Source organism: Emydura macquarii, unplaced genomic scaffold (genome assembly GCF_026122565.2).
Source record: "Emydura macquarii macquarii isolate MOO-44397 ecotype Brisbane River unplaced genomic scaffold, CSIRO-AGI_Emac_v2 contig_2897, whole genome shotgun sequence".
NCBI lineage: Eukaryota > Metazoa > Chordata > Testudines > Chelidae > Emydura > Emydura macquarii.
The window spans coordinates 36,758,249-36,774,428 of NW_027133034.1; the positions used below are offsets into that span (position 1 = coordinate 36,758,249).

The 16,180-nt window shown below is 43.8% G+C and overlaps 1 protein-coding gene across 1 annotated transcript in view; it reads right to left on the bottom strand.

Annotated features, from left to right (window-relative positions):
• FAM81B (family with sequence similarity 81 member B) overlaps nucleotides 1–1,622 on the bottom strand; it is a 64,941-nt gene extending 63,319 nt beyond the window's left edge. Inside the window, exon 1 of the mRNA XM_067568972.1 lies at nucleotides 1,560–1,622. The gene's annotated coding sequence lies outside the window, so the exon portion shown is untranslated. The remainder of the gene's footprint in view (nucleotides 1–1,559) is intronic.
• Between the last annotated feature and the right edge of the window lie 14,558 nt (nucleotides 1,623–16,180).

Here is a 16,180-nt window from a genome sequence, read left to right on the forward strand (position 1 = left end):
CAAGATCTTCCACACCACTTAAATCCCAGGTTGGGACTGTCTGTGGGGAACTATGATGAGCATCCACTTCAGTATGCCTTCAAGCTCCATATATGCTGCAGAAGTGTTTTTTGTGTTAGCTTCGCAATGGGCAGCAGAGAGAGTTGCATTAGGAGAAGACCAAAAGGCAAACTAGGGGAAAGGCCATGAGATCTGTGTCTATGATGGTCCATGGCCCCAACATCATACTATGCAGACGGCACAGAGAGACAACAGTGCTCTAACCCTAGTTCCAGGATGGCAGGGGGAATGGGTTTTACCTTCCCAGCTCCATGGCCCTGCACTTCACCTCTGTGGAGCCTGATTACTTTGGCTTTCATGGATTTTGAGGCCAGAGGATCGCTGTGGTCATCTAGTTTGACTTTCTGCATAAAAAGCCATAAAGTATCATCTGCTAATTGTGGCAGTAGAGGGAATTATTCTTTTCTGCTATGGCAGCGAATACTATTGAGTCCTATAATTTGTGATTGAACTAGAGCATATATTTAGAAAGTCATTCAGTCTCAAATGCAGGTGAAGTGAACTTCACCTTTATATAACTGTATCTCTCCATATATATAATATATACACTTTAATGAAAGCCTATGGCAGCAAAGAGAAAAAGAAGTGAGCTCTTATGAGCAGATTTCAGACACGCTGGTGAAGATGTGCTGAGAAACTTGCACTTTTTGCTTTCCAGTCTTCAGGTCTTCAGTTTCCATGGCTGTCAATCCAGCAACTTTCAAAAGAACTAGCAATTAGTTTCAAAGAATAAAAATGAAAAAGGGTTTATTAAATAATGTAGAAGCAGAAAAACATTGAGTGACATGAACCAACACAGGTCAAAGGGAAAAGAAAAACAGTGAGTATCTCAACTGGTAAGGATACCTAGTACTAATTAAAAGTCACACACACACACACACCAGGACAAATTCTGCTCTCAGTAAATCCAGATGCAATATTATCAAAGTCAAATGACATTGCACCAGTGTCACTAAGAACAGAATTTGGCCCACAAGTTGCTGCCCTGTCATCATAGCGACAGAACAGATGGACTCCCAAGAGTTATTCTGAATGCAAAAACCCTCTTCTAATGTTTCTAGATATTAAATCATATTGTAGTAGATCACTATAAACCACATCTGCTTGTTTGCAGTTAATTGTTTGTACTGCATCACCTTATTTTCTACGCATGTCTTAACAGAAATGCTATGACTGAATGATGAGAAAAACAATGTTTCACTTAACGATTTCTATAAAAAATAACTGAAATAGTGCTGCATACATATAACAGTAACATAGACAAGATAAATTATCTTATAACGAAGGAGAAGTAATGTGAAAAAATATTAGCAGGATATTAGAATTTCATACTTTGACTTTGTTATAGATAATACACCAAGATAATCAAACAATTTTCTTCTAGATGGACATTGAAATACCCTGTAACTGTCGTATTTGATGTTAGCTACTGAAAGTCTTTGGAAGGCCAGTGAGTCCAGCATTCAGAATACATTCTCTGTGTAGATATCATACTTTACCTTGCAGTGGACATTTTCTTTGATCTTTTTTTAACACTTTAAGTTGTTCCCATTAATTGTTTGAGTTCCACAGTGCATGCGAGCCGTGAACGCTGTTGTCAAGGAAACAGAGCTAAACCCTCCCAAGCACAAATTCCCATACAGTCATCAGTCTTTCTGCAAGTTCGCTGTGCAGTTCAGAAAAATGGCAAACTACCCAAAAATACCTGCTGGTAAACTCTCTATAATTCTGCACTTTTCTTGGAGCAACGACACTATTTTGAAATGAAAATAAAATCAGAAAAGGCTGTTGGACTTGCAGACAGACACAGGAGTTAAAAGTTCCCAGAGTATCTTAGATCACTGTTGCTGAGACAGTTGTGTTTACTCTTGTTTCTAGGTAACCAAAATGCCTGCTCAGATAAGTGTACAGGAAGTGCACAGAAGAATGAGCTGCTGTATTTGTCTTATGCTGACTGATGATGCTAACTGATGAGGACTCTGCAGAATAAGGATAAAAGTTCTCACATGCTCTTTGTGGAAGGATGCCCTGGATTTGGGGAGAGAGCACAAGGAGTCTCTGCCCTCTCACAACAGTGCAGGCATCAGGCAAAACAGTAACACAAGCGTTCAATTAGGATTACAGCTGGGGTGGGGTGTATCACAGCACTGGGGTGAAACAGAAGAGAAAAGTTGAACTGAGGTACAGATCTGAACGCACAAATCACTCTCTCCCGATGGGGATTTATTGCAGGGGTTCTTTGTTAATCCAACTGATACCAGTTTGGAAAAAGTCTCCAGTTTTATTCTTTCCATGCATTTATAAGCAGTAAAATAAAAAAAAACATGAAAGAATTAGTATAGAGCATTTAGGGTAGCTTTTATTGCACTAGTGTTTGCTGCTTGGCTTTCTAATCCGCACCTGCTATCTATATCCCTCTCCTATGAGAGTCCCACCCTCAGACCTGTCCAGTGTAATGCATCTTCTAGGAATCTAGGGCACTCATGCATGCAGGCTGCCTCTTATGGATAGCAAACCTGGGGCCTGACCTGCAATTGCATCTAGTGACTGCCAGAGACTGCTGCGATGCCTGCTCTGCAGGTCACAAAGCTGTGTGCATTGTCTCACTGCTCCCCCTGCTGGATGGGAGTGGGGAAACCGAGTTGGGAGAAGCAGCCAAGAAACAGCAGGGACCGATGACGGAGAAGACCCAGTCCTGGCCCCAAGCTCCTGGTTCGCAGCAAGCTGCTCCCTACCAGACACCCCTTCCCACCTCCCAGAAAGCCCATCTTCCATGAAGATGCCACCCCAAATCTAGCTGCCAGTGCCCAGGCACTGATACAGCATGCAGTCAAGTTTCATGAAGCTCTGTGTTCTCCCTCCACTGACGCTTGGGGCAGCGTGGATGGACCTGAAATGATGTTTATGGCTGAATAATTAGCAAATTAGTAAATAATTTGCATAAAATGCCATACATGTAGCTGCACAAAATTTAGCAGCTATATCTCTTCCTCTTGTGCTTTAAGTCTCAGTTGTACATATTTATCTCCTAACTGGCAGTGAAACCCTCAGCTGTCCTTTGAACACTCAATAACCCTCAAAGCCCTTGGCTGGCTCTATGAGGTGTTCTTGAACAGACCCTACATCCCTTCCAAAGGGATTCCAAAAGATGTACTCACCCATTCAGTGAGAGCCTGGCTAAAATATCCATCCTCGTCCCTAAAGAGGGAGATCCAGGTGGGTTGGAGAGTTGTCTAGCCATTCGCCCCTCCCCGGGCATAACTGCTGTGTCCTGAGGCAGGCAGTGCATATTGCTTCTTTCTGAAGGACCATCTGTAAGGGGCTCTGCTGAATGAGTTACCTGTGGTCCACTGAGTCACATTGTGTACATCTGCACTGCCCAGGGAGAATGATTTGGGGCATCTCTACCTGACCGCTACAACTCTGTTCCCCGCACCCCCTGCTTCCAATGTGTGTCTGGCAAAAAGGAAAAAAAAAAAGCCAGAATGTTGCCCTCTTTATAGTCTCCATGGACAAGTGGAGTTATTCATTAATCACAGATTCCTACATGTCATAGCTGTGGTATCTCACTTAATGTACTTCATTTCACTGAGTTTGTTTATAGCTAGAACAGACTGAAGTCAATAATTTAGCAATGCTGCTGTCAGCCTGACAGAACTTAGAAAACAACACCAATTAAGCATGCATTGGATGGAGATGACAATGTGACCATTTGGCCATTAGAGATGAGTAATATATATGTATTATATGTAAAATAATATGGTAAAGGGACTCATCCCTGTATGGGAATATATGATTTAGGGTGGGCTCAGGGTAAATGCATTGTCTCTTTTTGTCGGAGAGGAGGTAGCTCCTTCCCTCAGAGGGAAGGAAAGTGACACTAGGAGAGGAGGGGGATGGTGGACGGACAGAGGCAGGCTGTGCAGCACGCACCTGAGGGAGAGAGACAGAAAGCAGAGAAAGGGACGGCGGGAAACCGAGAGTAAGTGGAGAGACTGTCATTGAGCAGAACAAACCAACATGCAGAAGAGGGTCCCTTTTAGTTTAAAGCTAGCTGGTCAGGTCAGTCCATGCTTGATGGTTTGTTCCTGAGCAACCGTTCTTGTTTGTTCCTAATCACTGATTCCAGTCATCTCCTATCATTGATTTCATGTCATCCCGGAAATCCGAAACAGGAGAACCAAAGGTCTGTCAGATCCCCTGGGTCTGTTTTAATGTGGACCCCCACAAGCAAGCACCAGTGGACTTCTCAGGAAGTCAAGAGTCACTTGAGGCTCAAAGACTGACTTAGGCATTAGACAGAACCCAGTGAGATATTTGGGGAAAGGAGAATCATGGATTAAAAATGTAAATAAAATAATAACCTATAAGATAATAGCCTGTGCATACAGAACTAGATACAGATATGTTTATTTATTTATAATACATTTTTTGTATTATATAAATTCTTTGTCTATTTAATGTCATTGTAGGTAGGTGGAATCCTGTTGTTTGTTCCAGTTTAAATACAATCCCCATTATTATTTGTTTTTTTGATAACCAGTTGCATTATCTTTGCTATCATTAAATAACCTTTTATGATGATGCAACATGCCCGCCCCCCCATGCCCCCGCGCTCCTGCTAGGTAAATTATACCACCACTGTGTCAGACCATTACTAAATCTTGGTCAGTGGTTGTGGCATGTATGTGGCAAGGGTGACCCTTTGGCTGTATTTCAAATTATAACACACTACCTCTTTTCTGAAAGGTCTGTTTACATATATATAATAAGAGAACCAAACTTACTATGCCTCTCCACAGCAGTAAATTCATCTGGAGGCTGTAGGTGTTTTGTTTGTGTTATGTAACATGCATACACTTGACAATGTCTGTTAGAGCAGAAGAAATGCAAAATGACAATTATGACTTTCTGGCTTTTTATTGTTGCTGCTGTAAATGGAGAATGACTACGGAATATTTACAAACATAAACCAAAAAGGAACAGTTGAATGTATAATAAAAGGCCCTTGTGGAATATAGCAGATGGGAAGAAACATCTCTGGTTGATCACAAACAACATTGTATCTTGATAAAATGGAATAGATTAAAAAAGCTGTAAGTCATTCTTTAGCACTGTAGCAATAATACAGCATCAAGCCCACCACTACAACCAAAACTGCTCCAAAAATGAACACATGGGACCTGATTCTCTGGTCTACTCTAGACCCTTTCATCCCTTTTCATAAAAGGGGCCATAAAACGAGTTTAGCCAACTATCTAGGGGGAGTCAGACCTGGAGGAGCTGCCTGACACCTGCAATGCTGAGGGCCTGCTGGGTCTGCCCCTTGCAGTTTACCCCAGGGAGACTGACAGTGACCCTGAGGCCCAAGTACTGAAAGGAAGAGGGGTATGAAGAAGCCCCGGAGAACCAGACAATTATCTAGTTGTGTTGTGGCCTGCAGCCAGGTCAGTGAGTTTCGGCTGGAGACTCACTGACCCAGTGGTGGAACACTCCATCATTGTTAGGGCCCTGGCTGGGATGCAGTGGAGTTGGTGGACCCACATTCCCATACCCTCACTGCGATGCCCCCCTTGGGCTGGCAGCAACCCCCTACTGGCGCCTTAGGCTGCAGAGGTGCCTAAACCCCTGTCCTGGGCTTTAGACTGCTCCTCTGCCCCGCCCTGCCTGAGGGCATGGCAAATCATGGGAGGACAGTGTAGCCCTTGTGGAACACATGTGAAAGTGAGTTGATGGTCCCTGTAGGTAAAAGCAAATTTATACCAGCAGTCAGGATGCAGAGGAATAGCAAAGAATGCATTTAATAAATCCAATACTGAAAATACCTATTGCAGCCATCACGTCTGGTAACTTAGCCACCACAGGGGCTGTCTTGGGTGTACATGTATTCAAAGCCCTTTAATCTACTGTAAGTTGCCAGGTTTTCCTGTCCGCTTTACAGACTGGCCATATTGGGGAGTTGTTTATGCTATTAGCTTTCACTAGCACTCCTTGCTGCAAGAAAGCAGTAATCGTGGGTAACAATCCTTCCTCAGCCTCCTTTGGGGATTTGTACTGCTTCTGGGTTGGTGGATCAGGTCCTACAATAAGAACACAGGCATTCACCTGGCCACAATCCAATTTATTCTTGGCCCATGCTTGTGGGTGTGCTTGTACTATGTTAGCAACATCTAGGGAACACTGCTCTGCTGTAACTGAGAGCGGCTCTGGTGCTTTAAGAACTGGCACCCTGTGTGCAGCTGCAACAACTCTAGGAATTACCAATCCAATCCACAACACCCAGTTAGCTAAATCAACAACAGCCTGCATCTTAAATATACGATTCATGCCCAAAATAGCTGCTTCTCCAGCATGTGCCAAACCAAAAATCCCTGTCCATGTTTTCCTTACAATGGTGTAAGTAAGGGGACGAGAGAGGGTCATAGCTATGCTGGAACCTTCAAAACCCTCTAACCTCTGCCAGTGATTTCCCTTTAACTCTACCGTTGCAGGAACTAAGCGGTCATCAATCAATGAAATAGTGGCACCAGTATCTACAAGCATATGCTGTCCAAATGCCCCCTGTTCAAAATCCACCCAGATAGTGGGTCATCCCCATTTATCAGATATTAAAGGTGCCACATATATCAGGGGATTCAGGGACGCCCGGACCCACCCCTATGCCTCTGAGGGCTTCCCCTCAGGAGATGAGGTTGGCCATTGACCCTCATCAACACATTTCTCCGGAGTGTGAGACTCCCTTTCCTTCTGACAAATCAGCTCAACCAGCTGCTTATTTGATTTGCCATCAATTAGAGCTTTAGGGGCATATCGGAGAGCTCGATTCCACAGTACCCAGCGCAGGGGATTGATCCTCCCATGGCCTTGCTCTTGGCTGCGCCCTCTGTTAACTCTCTCAGGGACTAAATCACCTTTCTTTGCTCCTTTGATTCTGAAAGGTGATCTGAGAAGCAAATTTTTCTCTTGTCTGTGCAGCAGCTTTCACTTTGTGCTATCAGGGAAGGCTTGGCTCACTAGTAAATGAGCTTGCTGAACTCTCTGTAACAGTGCCTCCCACGTCATAGCTATTAAATTCAGAATACCCAAAGCAACTTTTACTTGTGGATGTAGCCCTTCTATGAAACGAGTTGGAAAGTCTGTGTCCATAGGGTTTTGACCTTCCTCCTCATGCCCCATAGCTTGCCATAGGATCTTTTTACGTTGTAAGTATGCATCAGGGCTTTCCCCTAGGGCTTGCCGCTCCAAATGAAAATGTACCTCAATGTGCTTGCCAGGTGTCTAATGGGAGACATTCCCTTAAGAGCAAAGCATAATCACTATAATTTAACTGAGGCACTGTAGTAAGCTGTGCAAACCAGGCAACTACATTCTCAGGGGTGATGTTTCCTAAAGTTTTTTTCAGTGCCTGCGCTTGCTCAGGTCTCAGTATCTTTGGTGGTAGTGTGAGTGGTGGTTTCCTCCTCCCCCTCTCCAATAGTCTGTTCAATCACAGGAGCCATGGGCTCAGTAGCCCGTGGCATATCTCCCTTAGCCAGCTGTTTTACTATTTGCCTGAGAGGAGCTTAGGGGGAGGGACATTCTATATTCTGATCTGACTTGTTCTTATCCCACACAGCCTGTGCATAACAGAGGGCTGACAGATCAAAGTCCTGCATACCATCACTCTCTGCACCATCACAACCTACATCTGCCTGCATGGCAGCAATAATTCCTTGAGCAGCAGTCAATCAATTTGTACACTGAGTCAACTGCCGCCGACAACTTGCATGGGACTGGCCCTCAGTTTCCCTCTTTTTCTTCTCCAGGACAACATGTACCGCAGCTTGCGCATCCTTACATTTCGCTTCTCACATATGAGCTGTTTCCTCCCACTGTCTAGCTTCCTCTTTGTAACCCTCTGTATCGTGCTGAGAATTAGAGAGCAAATTAGCCTGAGTAAGACAGTGGGACACTGAAGATTCATACTCTATTTTCAATTTCTGTACTTGATCTTGGCATGCTATTAATTGTTCATGCAGCTCCTTGTTTCCTTTGGCTAACTTCCCTAACTCTTCAGTAAGGGTTTTAGATACTAAAATGAGCCCATGTAAAGCAGCCAAGAGTTTTTTTCTTACGATCAGGCTTTGTCTCTGTGAATTGTTCCCACTGGAGCATCAAGTCTGCATATGCTGTTTTACCCTTAAATGCTCAGACAGATCATGGGTTTTTACCCAGGCTATCCACAAAAGCTTCCATATCCGAGACTGGTTCTAGCGAAAGGAGAACAGGAGTGGCAACCCCTCGACTGCCTGACTCACAACACATTCCTGTAGAGGACATCATGCCCTCCTCCTGAAGCCAAATACAGATACAGCTTTGTGGAGAACCGTGCCTGCTGACAAGCAGTGAGAGAAACCCTTGCACCGTGCGCCTCAAAAATCATCTCACTCACAGCTGATCGAGCCCAACAGGAACGCCAATTATTGATTCTGGACATTTTGTGATCAGTGTGAATACCAGTGAGACACAGTACACCCGATTTGCAGATCAATAAGGTTTAATGTGCAAGGTTTTCTATTAATATACTAGTTAGATACAAAGCCTAAAATTAACTACAATATATCATACTCACTAAGCCTGGAGAGCTAAGCAGTTACTCAGAAAGCTGTATACAGGAATGGCTTTCTTCAGGGGCCCCGCAGGGAGTCAGTGGATCCTCTGGTCCAACCGGCAGCACCTCCTGCGGAGTCAGGTGTTGATGGAGTGCTCCCTTTGTCTAAGTGATGACTTCTTATACCCTTCCATAAACAACCTTCATCTAATTATCTCTCTCATTATCATATATGCTAATTACCTACATTGGGTTTCCACCCTTAACTACATTCCATTCTCACCATAATAGTTGGGGTCATCAAAACAACATCTGGTGATAGGAGGGGTCGAGTAAAAGTATGCCCCTTGGCAATAAAACAGAATACCCCAGACGTTCAAGGATAACTTCTTGTTCCCATCTATCTATGTGCAGCTGCAAGCATACAGTATCTGTATTTTGTCTTATTATGTGCTGTGCTATGCAGAAACTGAGACATCTATAAGGTTATTCAGTCTGTGCCAACTGGAAGATGTCATGCTACAGGGGTCGGAATAGCCAAGCAAGCAACTGAAGCTATGCTAGGCCTGTAGGACAGAGGTCAAGCAACTCAAATTGTACTGGGTCTCCAACAAACGGACTGAGCGAGAGTGACGGCCCTTGGCACTGGGGTGGTGCAGCCTAATGGTCGAAGTCAATAGTCGGCCTCTAGTTGAGGCTGTGAGGCCTAAGGGCCAGAGTCTATGAGTGCCCTTGCGTCAAGGCTACGCGGACTAGCAGCCGGAATCAATGAGCACCCGGGCATCAGGGCTGTGCGGTCGCCCCAAAGGCGGTAGCAGGGAGGTAGGGGGATGTGGGCCCACCTGACTCCACTGCGTCCCAGCCCAGGGCCCTGTCTGTGGCGGGGGTGGCCTCCACCCAGGTCAGCAGGGATCTCGCCTCAACACGCTGACCTGCCGCAGGTGGGAGGTACCACTCACCTCGTGTCGCTGGGCCACTTCCTACCATTTCCCCTGCTACAGTCGTCTGGGGCTTGTCTGCCTCTTGGGGTCCCTTCGCGTCAGCATCTCACTGGAGGTCAGCGTCCGGACCGTCGACGGTGTCCCACAGGCCTCGGTTCGGCTCTCTGAAGTCTCCAGTTTCTCCAACTCAGGGCTAAAGTGGCTCACAAACGAGAGCTCCTGCCGGGCATCCTTCCTCCTTGGCAGTCTTCCCTGAATTAGCTAGGCTACCCCCTTTTATCATAGGGCGGTAGTTGGAGCATGCCAAGCAGAGTTTGGGGGCTGGGACTTCTGCCACCCACAGCATATGGTTAATTCTTTCAGTTCAGGGTAAGCCCACCCCATCACAATCCTTAAATTTTTTTCCTTAGTAAAAAGTCTGTGTAGTACTAGTAGTTTATGTCAAATGGCCTTTGCCATAATATATATGGAAATAAGCAATCAATAATGAAAAACAATAGTTACAATGAACATTCATTAATTTCCTGCAAATTCCACCATCCCCCTAATTTGGAATCTCCCTTATCTCAGTACATAGAAATTGTTTTCTTGCTTTTCTTGGATAACTGCTCTAAGTTTATCTTCCTTTCCATTATGGAGTAGAGATTCTAGTTATCATCTGTTAGTTCAGATGATTCAGTCCAGAGCAGTAGGCCTTAGTTGATCTCTAAGGTCTCGTCCGCACTGGAAAAAATGGGACCTGTAACTCACTATCGGAGTCTACTAGTCAGTTCTACAACGTGAAAGCTGTAGTGTAAATAAGGTGCGGTTTTTATCGCCATATTATCTGACATCGGTGCCCTGTTTATGCTAGATTTTCCATCGTTGCTACTGTTGGTAGTGCTGCATTGGTAGACTTCAATAACGTATTACAGTACCCATTTTTTCCTGGTTTAGATACAGTCCAGTAAACAGTAGAACTAGCTCTCCAAGAGGTGTGAAAGGTCCTCCATACAGGCTATACTACGATAGTTTACGGATTGATTTCTCTCCATACCCTGTCTCATCTCTTGATATCTCATTTCCATAATTTGAAATATGATAACTCTCAAGCATCTACTAAAGAGATATAGAGTACTGGAGACAGAAATATCTGGGGTATCTACTGCTGGTAGCCAGGGGACATGTTGGAGGCAAAGAGATTAGTCAGCTCTTCCTCATTGTCTGTATCAATAAGACATTGTTTAATCTATAAACTAAATTGGGGGTTAGATATTATCAGTATTCTGAGCACTGAAGACATATGGCAAGTAAAACCCAGTGAATAACAGTGAAGGCAATTTAAGAGCTAGTGGAAGGCCAACCTTTTGACTAATTGAGAGAACTCCATATTGAAGACTGACTACGTTAGAAGCTAATACAGTAGAATCTCAAAGATACGAACACTAGAGTTATGAACTGACTGGTCAACTGAAAACCATTCGAAACTGGAAGTAAGCAGTCAGACAGCAATGGGCGGTGGGGGAAGCAAATACCTATATGTGCCTGTATTGCATCTTAAAAGTCGGCACATCTGGGTTTCCTGTCCCCAACTCTACTTGCCATGTGAGGGGCAGCCACTTACAGGTAGAAGGTGAAGACACTGAGGTTCACAGGCACTGCTGTGGACCTCTCCTGTCAGTCCAAGGAATCTGACTGGAGCATGCAGAGCAGAAGCACCATCCTTCCCCCTCAAGAAAGGGACAAGCTTACAAGTTCAGTCCCAGAAGCCTGAGCTCAGGAAAGACCAAGCTGCTGAGAGCTGCTGCTATTGCAGCCAATCCTGGCCCGGAGTGGGAGCCAGAGGCTGCGCTTTGGAGGAATTTTAAAGGGCCACAGCTTGTGCACCGATTTGACTATGGCTGCACTCCTGGGTTGTGACTGCACCTCTGTAAGTGCAAGGGGCAAGGGAGGGAGGGGCGCTGGCAATGGGCTGGTGCCAACCCCTTGTCATATGCTGCCTCTGGAGTGCAGAGGGCAGTGCACAGAGCAGGGCAAGATCTGGGGAGAGGCGGCTGAGGGCTGAGGCTTGTAGTGCCAAGGGTGCAGGGCAGGCCTTCCCAGTTCAGCCCAAAGGCAAGAAACAGGAATAGGGCAGGGAGCTGCTTACAAACCAGGCAGTGCTGCCAGGTGCCACCTTTGCAGAGATCTCTCAGCCTCAGCTGGAAGACACTGACTGCAGGATACTGTACCATAATGTTTTGTTCAGAGTTATGAACATCTCAGAGTTACGAACAACCTCCATTCCTGTATCTTTGAGGTTCTACTGTACTGTCATTGATTATTGTATTCTGATCTTGTGGCAAGAAAGAGCACCGGGAACTGCAAGGGTACAGGCCTTCTTCACAGTTTTTCCTGGCGTCTCACAGATCCTGATGACCTTATATCCATCCACCAGGTTTGGAAAATAATTGTAATAACCTATCAAGACAAATGCTGATTGGGCATTCCAAATTGGTCTGAATATAAAGAAAGAACACAGTGAATCATTATAACAATAAAATAATCTTATTTAAGGAACTGAGAATCCTTCAAGATAAAAAATCTTTATCGCTTAAAGCAAATGGCAGAAATACCTTTCCCAGACAGAAGCATTAAGAGAAAAGGACTAAAGCAACATACATATTAGACCATAAAGCTTCAGACTGTAGTGTGACAGGGTGATTAATATAAAGTTACTTCTCCTAATTAGATGTAGTGTAAGGTCTTTAAAGAGAGCCATTCTCATTGCCAATTCTTGTGATTTTATCACGAGTCTTTTTTAATGTTTTATTCTGCAAGCCCCAGATGCTGAAATCATGATATTGGATTGGAATTGATATCTTTTTTGATGAGATTACAAGCTTGGTTGAGAAAGGTAATAGTGTTGATGTAATGTATATAGACTTCTGTAAGACATTTGACCAGGGTACTTCTTGACATTTTGATTAAAAAACTAGAATGATAAAAAATTAACATGGCCCACATTAAATGGATTAAAAACTGCATAACAATAGGTCTCAAAATGTAACTGTAAATGAGGAATCATTATCAAATGGGTGTGTTCATAACGGGATCCTGCAGAGCTTGGTTCTTGGGCCTAAGTGTTGCAATTTTATCAGTGTCTTAGTACATAAAATATAAAATCATCACTGATTAGTTTGCAGATGACACAAAAATTGAGAGTGTGGTAAATAATGAAGAAGAGAGCACATTGATTCAGAGATCTCTGGATCACTTGATTAACTGGGCGCAAGCAAACAATATGCATTTTAATATGGCTAAATGTAAATGTATATATCTAAGAACCAGGGACATGCACAGGAATTTAAATTCCTGTGCTTTTGGAGGGGCACATTCAGTGCCACCCTGCGGGCCTGGGAGCCGGCGGAGGAGCTGTCAGCTCCCGCTGGGGGCCAGAGGAGCTCTGTGCCTCCCTGCTGATTATGGGGGGGGGAGGGCATGTCACTGCCTGTCCCCCCTTGTGCATGCCCCAGCTAAGAACAAAGAATATAGGCCATACTTACAGGATGGGGGATTCTATCCTGGGAAGCAATGACTCTGAAAAAGGTTTGGAGATCATGGTGGATAATCAGCTTAACATGAGTACCCATTGTGATGCTGCAGCCAAAAGAGCTAATGCAGTCTTTGGATTCATAAACAGGGAAATGTCAAGTCAGAGTAGAGAGGTTATTTTACCTCTGTATTTGGTACTGGTGTGACTGGTGTGTCCAATTCCGATGTTCACAATTGGAGAAGGATGCTGATAAATTGGAAAGGGTTCAGAGAAAAGCCACGAAAATGATTAAAGGACCAGAAAACCTTTTCTTACAGTGATCTACTCAGACAATGTCTATACTGACAGTGGCAAATTCGCCACTGCCAGATCGATCTTTCTGGATCAATTGAGCGTCAGTGTAGACCCGCTCAATCGATCAGGAAGTCGACTGATTAAATCCACCCCCTCAAGTAGCGTAGCGCTGTGTCAACGGGAACGCTGTTCCCGTCGGCGCAGTGCAGTGTAGACAGTGCACAGAAGGGAAGCAGAGCAGTCAATGTGAGTTACGCAAGCTACTCTGTGTAGTTTGCGTAACTCCCGTTGACTGCCGCCGAATCGCCCAATAAGTGTAGACCAGGGCAAAGAGCTCATAGACTCATAGACTCTAAGGTCAGAAGGGATCAATATGATCATCTAGTCTAACCTCCTGCACAACACAGGCCACAGAACCTCACCCACCCACTCTTGTAATAGGCCCCTGACTTATGACTGAGTTATTAAAGTCCTCAAATCATGGTTTAAAGACTTTAAGGTACAGAGAGTCCACCAGCAAGTGAGCCGTGTCCCATGCTACAGAGGAAGGTGAAAAAACCCCAGAGCCTTAAGGGGTGATTGAATTACAGTCTTTAAGTATCTACATGGTGGATAAATATTTAGTAATGGGCTCTTTGATCTAGCAGAGGAAGGTGTAACATGATCTAACAGATGGAAGGTGAAGCTAGACAAGGTCAGACATAAGAGATAAGGTCTACATTTTTGACAATGAGGATAATTAACCACTGGAACAATTTGCCAAAGATCATAGCAGATGCTTCATCACTGGCAATTTTAAGATAAAGATTAGATGCTTTTCTAAATGATCTGCTCTAGGAATTATTTTGAGGAAGTTCTGTAGTTAGTGCCATACAGGAGGTCAGACTAGATGATCACAACATCCCTTCTGTCCTTAGACTTTATGGGAATGTCTACACTGCAATTAAAAACCTGTGGCAGCCTGTGCCAGCTGATTCAGGCTAAGGGGTTGTTTAATTGCAGTGTAGATGTTTGGTCTTGGGCTGTAGCCCGGGCTCTTGGACACTGTGAGGTGAGAGGGTCCCAGAGCTCAGGCTGCAGCCTGAGCCTGAACATCTACACCACAATTAAACAGCCCCTTAGCCTGACTCCCTTAGCCTAAATCAGCTGGCATGGACCAACCGCAGGTATCTAATTGCAATGTAGACATACTTTGTGAATCTCAGATTCCATTTTGAAGAAAGTACGTTTCAATGGAGTTAGTTCATTCAGAACAGAATTTGACTCACTGTTCCTGAGATTGATGTGCATTTAGGGAGGCCATTTGCTTTTCAAAAATTCTGAACTCCCACAAAATGGGGCTCATTATGGCTTTTACCAGAGTTTTAAAACTACATGCTTAAGAAAGCTGAAGTGATTCTGATGAGCAAGCCCAAGGATGCATTAGAAACTCATAGACTTCTTATGTTTTTCTTGGGATATAGTCTCAAGTGCCAGAGGATCACCACTTTCTCTATGTCTGAACTAATGATTTGTTTGATTTAATATTTTTGCCCATAAGAATGATATTGGCTGACTGGATGGATAATCAGACTGGCTATAGGTTGCTGGTTCAAATTTAGTCCAGGTGGAAAGGGATGAAAAGTTTTTACTATCTGATGGCTGTTCAGTGGCCTGTGTGAAATGCAAATTGTGGTTTCTGTCAATTTCCTAGAGTCCAATCAATTTCCTCAGTCCAGTTTATACCTTAAATACCATTATCACAGTTACAACTCTTGTTGGGAATCTTAACATAGAAGACTGCTTAAATGGGTACAGACAGTTAACCCTGTAAAGTAGTCTTTTTAGTTTAGGGTTGAAGTATATTTGTAGGGCAGAGTGTGAAAGCCTGACTTGTGACTGATCATGCCTATCTATTCTGTGGACTAAGGACTTTCATCTCTCAGGCTGCCAGCCAAGACCTTTCACAACTCTACAGTCACCTTTTAAAAATGACAATAAAATAAAGCATGATACTTATGGTACATTTGACAAGAGTTTTTGTTAGACAGATGGACTCTACATCTCTTGTACCTCAGAAAACTCTCTGGGGGCTTGGCTTAGCTTTGAAATAACCATGTGTTTCTCAAGCAAGTTCCTGTACTTTAGATTCCTATGTGATATATTTAGTCTGAGGGATGAACAGATGGACTGTTCAGATTGAGCTTCTGTACATTAGATTCCCTCAATATTAAAATGATGTACGCATCTCAGAATGGTTTAAATGGTGATTGAGTATACTCTTGTGAAAAAGTAGTTTGTCTTTTATCAGTCTGGGTTTTCACTGATAATATAGTTTCATCAGAATGGTAGACTGCCCTTACTTCATTCAGATCCATGTGTCTATGATATACCCTTTTTGTCACATGACATTGTTCTGGCAACAAATTTCATTAGGTAAGTAGCATCTAGTAGTGTGTGTGGAGTCCTGTATTTATATTTGTTTCTAGTATCTCTATTTATGCATATTTAAACTTTTCATGAGGTTTTTAATGCCTCCAGGTGCCATTTCTTTGGACTTCTTCTGGTATTTCACTCCATAGTTAGTGGAAATGTTATAAGTAGTTCAGACTTCATGTTATTTTAGCCCTGTAAACGGCTCCCTCAGTCACTGAAAAAGCCAGTGAAAACCAAAAATACACATAATTTTTTTTCATATTTATTTGGGTAGTAACAGGTGTGAACTTATTTGTTATTTTCAGGCTGTTAAGTTGAAAGACTTGAAAGCCAAGATGGGGATTGGACCCTGGATGTGAGAAAGAG